We start from the raw sequence: 9,012 nt of genomic DNA, 5'->3' as shown, positions 1-9,012 counted from the left end.
CCGGGTGGCACGGCACGGCGTTGTGCCCCGCCACGGAGGTTGCGTCTCGTGCTGGTGCATGGATCCAGCACACAATAAAGCATTTTTTCCCCTGCGGCTGCCTCTCCCCTGTCCAGCTGGGAATTAAACAGTGCCGGCTATTCGGGTGCTGCCTAATAAATTCGGCAGCCGGGGTGGCTGTTCCCGAGCTGGCTCCAGCGTTGAGCAGGCAGCTCCGTGCTGCTCAGGATCCCCATCCTCAGCCCCAGCCTAGGGATGTCCCACGCCGAGGGAGGATGAAGCCGGCGAGCACGCCAAGGCACCAGCTGGGCGTCCGCGGAGCTGCTGCCCAGATCCCAGCACAATTCGGGTGATTTTAATCATCTGCATAAAATTCCCTTGACAGGCTCTTTCCACAGACAGCAGTTAGTTCTCTGTTGTCAACCGTCGGGCGGTTTATTTGTTAAATGGAGGCAAGTTGCAGCCCGGAGGGGGCTGGATCCTCTCCAGCTGGGGCTGGTGAGCGGGGCCAGGTCCCAGCCCGCGTGCGGCCACCGGCCGGTTTTGACGCCGAGCTCTTCCTGGTGCGCGGTTGTGTTTTCTGCGCCGAAGCGTCCTCGGGGACCCTCATCCCGGCTCCCTCCCTTCATCTGTCAGGGTCCAAGTACCCCGCTTTCTGCATCCCCTCCAACCAGCAAAAGCAAAACAGACTCGCAGCTGGTTCGTTATTCCTGCCTGGATTATTCCTTGCAAGCAGGTTGGGATGATTTAATGGATTTGATTAGAAAAAGCTGGCTCTGTGCTATATTGATGTTGCTCTTTGGATTCCCCTTGCAGCCGTGCGCAGGCAGGTCTGTGTGTGCCGGGGCTGGGGACGGTGCTGGGGTCCCAGCAGCCACCCCGTCCTGCTGAGCTATTTAGGAAACCTTTGCTCTGTCCCTGCCTGGGGGTCCCGGGGGTCACAGAAGCTTTGAGAGGGGTTTGTTTGACGGGTTAATTCCTGCCGCCTCGCTGCTCCCTCCTCCCAGCTCGGACCGCGTCCGCCCGGGCTGAGCCAGGCTCAGTGCTGCTCCGGGCCTGGTGGCACCGCTGGAGGCTGGGGGGGTGCTGGGGACCATCACCCGGGGATGCACCACCATGCCCCCAGCCCGTGCCACCCCGATGGGGGTCCCACCACCCCAGTGCAAGGGCTGCATTCACCTCTGCATTTCGGGAAGCACCGTCCAGGCAAGCGGGATGCCCCGAGCAGAGGCGCTGCCCCTCTCCCCTCGCTGATGTAGAGGAGATGCTGCATCCAGAGAGGGGTCTTGCCGGGGGGGATTTTGGGGCTGCCCAGACCCCAAAATCTGGGGGAGCTGCCTGCATGCAGGCAGGGATGCGTGTCGGTCCTCTCCCCTGCGCCTGTCCCCTTTGCAGCCATTTAACTTCAGTGCCGTGGCCAGTGGGGGGCCAATGGGGAGAGCTGGGGGGCAAGTGGCCGCCTAGGCGATGCTGGCTGCATGCTGATGCTGGCTGCCGTAACCAAAATATCTGGGGGGACAATAAGGCGGCAGGAGCTACCTCCTGCCTGCTCCCTCCCAGCCACTGCCAGGCCAGGGGGAGAGCATCACCAGGGGGCAGCCACAGCAGCCCAGGCCCCCCCAGTGCTGGGAGCACGGCCCATGAGCCCCCCATTGATGCACCCACCCAGGAACATCCCAAGGGGCTGGGTCTCAGCCCCCCCACCCCGGCATCGCCCTGCAGCCAGGACAGGATCCCCCAGCACACAGTGCTCATGCCCGATGGCTTGGGGAAGCCCAGCCTGGGATTATACGGGCTTTTCCCACCTCCTCTTTCATCCTGCGTCATCACCCGGCCTCATCAGGGGGGTCCCTGGCACTGTTCATGCCCCTTCATCTCCACCCACCCTGGCGGGTGCACCGCAGAGGTTGGGTGCTCCCCAGCAGCAGCCACGTGCAGGATGCAGGGATGCTCTAGGGACAGAATTGGAGCTTACTGGGCTTGGACTCATACCATACAGGGGATTGAACCCCCTAAGATGACCCAGGGGGACACCACTGGCCCCACCCCAGCCCGGTCCTGGCTCCCCACAGCCCCTCCAGCACCACTGAGGCATCTGGCATCCACCAAAGCTCCCCTGCTGCAGCGGTCCAGGATGGGGAGGACGCGCAGGGAGGTGCGGCCATCTCCTCTCCCCAGCCCCAAAATCCTGGCACAGCCTGGAAGCCCAGAGGGGCAAACACAAGGCTGGGGGTCAAGTCCTGACCCCCCTCAGGGCTGAGAATATCCCCATCACCAGGGCTGTCCCCAAAGCCTCACACCCACACATGGAGGGGGGGGGAGGTCACCCTGTTCCCCTTTGCAGGGAAGGGGGAATCGCCCTTGCTGTTGCCTCCGTTTCAGGACTGCGCTCCCCGACGTGTTCATTAGCAGCAGAGATCAATGTTTCACGCTTGCTACTTCATTATTTATAAGTTTGAGCCCTCGCTCCTCTGCGGGAACGTGTGGCTCTGCTGGCTCCCAGCTTGCATTTCCTCTCCCTCCCCGCACTGGCAAAGGGTCCCTGGAGCCCTGCTCATCCCCCATGGGTCTGCTCCTCGCCCAGCAAGGGAATGGCCCAGGAGTCCTCTCTCTGGGCTCTAAATCCCATTCATTTTCTTTCCATCCCAGGGAAAAAGGAGAAATCCAAGGGATAAGCTTCCTCTCCGCACCCCAGTATAGCCTGGGAATCGGGTGGGATGGGAACTGGGGCTGCGCCAAGTAAAACCGACATTAAACCTTGGGATGGTGGCCCATGCTGGTGAAGCCCCTTGTCTGGGGGTCGGTGCAGCCAGGGGAGACGCGAGCAGCCGTGCCTGGCGCGCTGCAATGGGTGTTTGCAGCTTTTCCTCCTCACAGCCCGCAAGCCCATCCCGGGGGGGAGCCATGTCCCCGGCTCCTTGTCACCGTCCTGCTTCGGGGCACCGTGGCTGAGCCTGGCATGGGCGCTGGGAGCCCTGGGGCAGAGCGCACAGGACATCCTCGATAAACTGCAGAGGATTAAGACCTCTGGACCATTTCCATGAGGCTCCGGGGCTGAGCTGGCACTAGGGAGAATTGAGTTTGACATGGAGATCATGCTGCTGCCTCTTGCCTTGGATTTTGCATCCTCTGCCCTGGAAATAGCGAGTGCACGGAGGAAGAGCAAGGGAGGGAACAGAAAAGGTCTGGAGCAGCCGTAAACCCCAACCACACTCCTCCTCTCCTTCCTCCCATCCTTCCAGAGCAATGCAGGAGCTGATGTGATGGAGCACGGATCAGGTGGCATCTTTTGTACCCCACTGCACCCCATTGCACCCCGCTGAGCCTCCCCACTGCCCTTCTGAACCCCACTGCACCTTGAGGAACCCCACTGGACCCCACCAGACCCTGCTGTGCCCCTCTGCACCCCACCGTGCCCCCCGTACCCTGCTAAACCCCAATGCATGCCCTTCTGCACCCCCAGAGCCCTGCACCCCTCTGCACCCCACGCTCAGCCCACCTCACTCCAGCTGGTGTGTGTTGGGGGGCAGCTCCTGCCGCCCCAGGAGCACCGTGGCTTTTTCCCCCTGAAAAAAAGCCCCTCGTGTCATTCAAACCTGCCCTGCTGGTGGGTGGTGGGGTGTCCTCCAGCACCTGCAGGAGCTCGGAGGGGTGCAATAGGGCACACTGCTGGTCTCAGGATGCTCATCCAGGGGATGCTGCTGGTCTCCCCACTTTACCTCGACCCTCAGCCCCACGGGACCCATGCCCAGCACCCACTCAGGGGTCTGGCCCACAGCACCCCATGGCCCCACACGGAGCTGTGGCAGTCACAAGCCTGGGAGCCCCACGGTGAGCAGAGCTCCCCCGCGGCACAGCGTTAGTGGATAATCATAGAGCTGGAGTGAAAAGCATCTCCAACACAGCTGGAGAGACCAGGCACGGGAATTACTGATACCCAGATATTTCCTGGAGCTTTAGACGGTTAATAGACAAACCCCACGGGCCCATCTGGCTCTGGAAAAACAATTTGGGGACCCCACGTGGGTGGCAGGGCCAGCCGCTGGCCCCAAGTCGCATCGTCCTCCTGGTTTGGGGCCAGTCCCCCGTGTCACACTGAGCCCCAGCAGCTCCCACCACGGTGCCCAACGGAGCCGGCGCGTTTACAAATTCTGTAAGACATTCAAGTGATTTATGTAAATCACTTTTTAAAAGCAGCACATGGGCTCCTAAATAACTTATAAGCATTTGAAACTGCTCGCCTGTATCCGTTATTTCTGAGCAGCGATTCACCCCCGGCATCCCAGCGGTTCTCCCCGAGGCCCGGCTGCACCATCCCCACCTGCATCACCTGCAAACTCCCGACTGGGTTCACCCTCTGCATCGGCCTCTCTCTGCTGTTGAACAGCAGCATCATTTGACCCCAGAGGTTACAGCGTTTTCCAGATGAACGAAGCAAACCCAGTGGGACGTGGGCTGCCTGGTGCAAAATAATTGGAGGTGATGGAGCAGAGGAGCCGCCGCGCACGGGACCGCAGCTGCGGACGGGGCCACAGCCGTTTGCTGGTGGCAACTCGGCTCTCCCAGGAGGCACGGTGGGTCGGGAGCACCCCGACTCCATCGGCTCATCTGCAGCTCAGAGACTTTCGAGTATCACAGCGCTTTGCTCAAAGCAAATCATCAAGAAAGCAGCCGCGGAGCCGGGAGCCCTCGGGCGCGGAGCAGAGACACCAACGAGCATTGCTCCTTGCCTGCCTCCTTTCCCCAGCTCCATCCAAGCTTTTCCAGACGTGGCCACTCCTGGGGCGCCGGCAGGAGGATTGGGGATCCCTCGCCCGCTTGTGGCTTTGCTCACCCCACGCTGCCGCTAACGCGGGGCATTTCCTGCTCATTCTGCAGCAAAACAGCGACGCCGCGGTGCGACCCCGGCCCCGTTGCTGCGTGGGAGCAGCACCGCTGCACCGCCACGATTGCAGCCGAGCCGGCGCAGAAGAGGGTCAGGAACAAGCGGGCTGAGGACATCGGTGCTGGGCACAGCGCGGCAGGAGCCCAACGTGTGCCTGTGCCTCACAGCCGCTTCATTAGTGGCTCTGCAACGGAGCGGGTAAATCATTTAGCGCCTCGAACCTCTAAGCACTGAACAACATCGCTCCCGCCCGCCCCGGCAGGCAGTTGGGAAAGGAGAGAGAAGGAGGTGCAGGATCAGGCCCAGCTGGGGGTCATTCAGTCCCTGGCCCTGCCCAGGGGCAACGTCCAGCTCCAGCAGCAGGCACAGCCGTGCCCAGAGCATGGTGCACAGCAGCGCATGGTGCACAGCAGCACACCCTGCACAGGAGCACTGTGCACACCCGGGAGCACTCGGAGGCATCATGCACACCCAGAGGCACTTTGCACACTCAGCAGCATCATGCACACCCAGAGGCACTTTGCACACCCAGAGGTGTCAGGCACACCCAGGAGCGCTGTGCACGCCCAGGAGCACTTGGAGGCATCATGCACACCCAAAGCACTTTGCACACCCAGCGGCATCATGCACACCCAAAGCACTTTGCACACCCAGGAGGCGTCATGGCAAGAGCTCAGCATGGCTCAGATGCACCTCAGGCCATTCGTGCTCCTCTTGCGATGCCTTTGCACATAAAGAATCATTAACAAATGAATTATTAATTATTATTAATAAGCTTTAATGGCATCTGTGGCTGCTGGAACAGACAAGGAGGCTTTCGAGTGCTACCTGACCACAAGGGACAGGGTACCCCGGGCACACACGCCCCACGTGTCCCCTCAGGCTGGAAACGCAGCCCTGGACTGCCACCAGCATATGGAATTTCTCCAAATTGTTCCCCCTTAACCTCCCTTCAGCCTTTATCTGAGACCCAGGCTGAGCAGCAGCGAGGGACGTGGCGCCGCTGTGGGCATTTGGAAGGCTCTGCCCAGGAAGCCTCCAGGTGCCGTTTTCCCCTCTCTCCCCCCCAATATCAAGTGGGGAGAAGCCAGAGGGAGGGGGGCAGGCACCCCAAGTTGTGGAGCCATGCAGGAGGCAGAGATCTCCACAGGGAGGCCTGGGAAATGAACTGTCCTGCGGCCTTTTGCCTCGGTTTTAATTTATCTGGCTTTTTATAGACGCCTTTGTTTTCTTGCCTGCAGAGAGTTGGGCTGGAGCCGGGGCTCTCTAAGCAGCAGGCATCGCTGCAATTCCTGCAACCACCGTGATTCGAGAAGCTCCTCACCCTCTCAGGCTCTTATTCATTTATACAGGCCCCAATGCTTGGATATTATAACCTTTTATTTATTTTTTGGGGGGGACTTTTTTTTTTCCTTTCTGCTGTATGGAGCATTTGGTGCATTTGCATCCAGGCTCTTGCCATAAAGACAGAGATGGGGCACAGGATGGTGCTGGGACAGGGTCCTTCCCCTTCACCCTCCAGTTTAGTGGGGATTTTAAGCCTCCTGCTCCTTGCTCTCACAGCCCAGTAAAGCAACGGGGAGACCCAGCCAGAGCAGCCACGCACCGGGGCCGCGTAACCACCCCGCTTGGATCGGATTAGATTTGAAAACCATGATGCATGCAGAGCCAGAGCGAGCAAACACAGCAAGAAAACCAGAGAGGAATACAATTATTTTTTTTTTTTCCCCACCACCAATAAAACCGTCGGCTGGAATCTGCTTGCACGAACTGTCTAAGCAATTGTGAAGGATGTCGGAAAAAATTGCAACCTGCTTATGGGCAATTCGTGATTGGCAGGAAACATGGAAAGGCATCGGGATAAGCGTCCACGCAGCATAATCCCAGCCGCCTGGGAATTAACAGCACCTCAGCAGCATCCCCCGCATCCCAGCGGGGCAGGAGCCGGCACAGGCCTGGTGACCCCTTCGTGGCACAAATGGGACAGTTAAATCACCCGGAAAGCTCTCAGCATTACAAACTGTTTCAATTATAGGAGCGTAAATAGATCCCCGGCAAGAAAGATAAAGCGGCTGTGGGAGCCATCCCAGCGGATGCACGGGAAAGGGCCCAGCTGCAGGCACTGCTCAGCTGCCCACGGAGCTGCGGGGGGTCCCGGCCGAGCCCCCCAGAGACCCTGAGCCGACAGGGCTGCAGGTGGCCTCCGCGCCCGGGGCAGCAGCACTGACACCAGGCTGGGAAGCGCTCGGCAGCACTGGCCTGGCTGGGAAGCTTTGAAAGATTAATGGAGTTTAAATGGAAGCGTTTGGAGAGGAGATAAGGCTCATCTGATATGAAATCACATGGAACAACGGGAGCCAGGGAGGCCCTGGGTCCATAATGAAGTCCACTTAGCGCATTACTCACCATAATGTGCTTTTTATTAAAGTCCAGTGCTGCAGATGCTGGGTCTGCAGCCGATAACCCAGGGCAGGATGGCACAGGGACCTGGAGCACCCAGCCCCTCCACCCGGAGCCCTGCCACCAAAAGCATGCCAGGCGTGCATCACCCCAAAAAGGGACCCTTGGTTCCCCATCCGAGCCGGCGACGAGGCTCCCGCATCACCCAGCGCCGCAGCATCACCGGTCCCCACGGCTGGGGCTGGGCTGCCTGGGCCCGCGGGGACGGGGTGGAGAGGAGGCGGAGGTGGGGAATAATACAGAGGAAAAAAAACTCCTTTTTAATCATCAATTTTTCCGCATTAGAATGTGACATGCTAATCCACTGTGAAGCGTCTAATCTGGGGGATAAAGGGCCGGATAACACAAGCTGCGCCCAGCTTGGCTGGCGGAGCGAGCGGAGGCAAGGTGGCAGCATCTGATAAGGGGCAGCAGGATTAGTCCCAGCAGAGATCCCGGCCGCCCAGGCAATCCCACCTTGCTTGGCTGCCCTGACTCTGCCTCTCACCAGGGTCAGGGAGGGGATCAAGAGCTGCAGAGCCATCCCAAAGTGGCTCATCCAGCCCAGAGCAGCGATGGAGGCACCATGGGTGCCACCACCAACATTTTGGCAGCTCTGGGAGCTGCAAAGCACCTTCATGGTCCAAGGCACGTTGCAAACCTGGTTTTTCTCCCCTCCAATGCAACGGACCCGGCTGTGTCACGGGAGCAGCGCAGCCCAGCTGCAGGGTGCTATCTGCCCCAGCAGCCATCCCCCAAATCCTGCTGGTTGCACCCCATCTCCTTCCTTCCCAACAGGCAGCTCCAACCTCTGGGCACCCCCAGGGACAAGGCAAGCAGCTCAGCCCTGGCTTAGCTGGTCCTGGGCAGGGACGGGCATTGCTCCGTTCCAAAACCGAGCGGGGGTCCAGCTCCCAGGGCGCTTTCTGCGACAGCCTCCCCGGGGGGGGGCTGCCGCTTGCAGGCCTGGGATAACAGAGCTTGCAATGTTGTTTTCTCCTCGCCTCCTCGGGGATTGGTTTATCTCTATGAATAACTCCATCCCGGCTTTGATCTCCTCTGCCATTAAAGCGTGACAGGCTGTGAAATGTGCCATTGCTGCCGTCAAATCCCCCTCCTGCTTCCCCCCCCCTTCCCGCCACCGCCTCCGTGCTCCCCCACTCCAGGGAACCTCCTTTCCCCGGGTCCGTGATGAGCTGCAAAGCAAGCACGCAGGGCCAAACCACCCCGGGACAGTGGCCAAACCCTACGCCAGAGCCAGGAAAAAAAACCAGGCTCCTTCCACCATCCTGCATCCCTCGCTGCGGCAGGGAGGGCATCGAGCATCCCCGGTCCCCAGCGGTGGGTCAGGGCGTGGCAGCATCATCCCAGCACGCGCCGCCACGGGGGCTGATGTCACGGCTAATTATAGCATCCCCCCATCCCTCTCCCCCGCCAAAGCTTTACCTGAGAGAGGGTAAAAATAACTCCTGGTGAGGGAAGAGCTGGAACGAGCCCAAGGACTCCTCCAGCATCTCCAAAACTTGCACAAACCAGGACGGCACCACCCCGCCTGCAACACGGGGACACGGCCGCAGTTTGTCCCCAGTTGTGGGGTCAGGACGCGCTCCCCTGAGTGCCGGTGCCACCGCGCTCCTGGCTGCGCCTGTCCCCGGTCACCTTCACCGCAGCTCGGGTGTCAGCTCTGG

General features: G+C 60.2%; 1 protein-coding gene across 1 annotated transcript in view; it reads left to right on the top strand.

The window, feature by feature from the left end:
* Nucleotides 1-9,012, top strand: part of ASIC1 (acid sensing ion channel subunit 1) — a 17,678-nt gene that overhangs the window by 2,034 nt on the left and 6,632 nt on the right. The gene's annotated exons all lie outside the window — the stretch shown is intronic.

The sequence above is a fragment of the Egretta garzetta genome, unplaced genomic scaffold (genome assembly GCF_000687185.1).
Source record: "Egretta garzetta isolate BGI_Z169 unplaced genomic scaffold, ASM68718v1 scaffold309, whole genome shotgun sequence".
NCBI classification, from domain to species: domain Eukaryota; kingdom Metazoa; phylum Chordata; class Aves; order Pelecaniformes; family Ardeidae; genus Egretta; species Egretta garzetta.
Note: the sequence above shows the minus strand (reverse complement) of the source record. Positions and strands in the feature narration are given on the sequence as shown.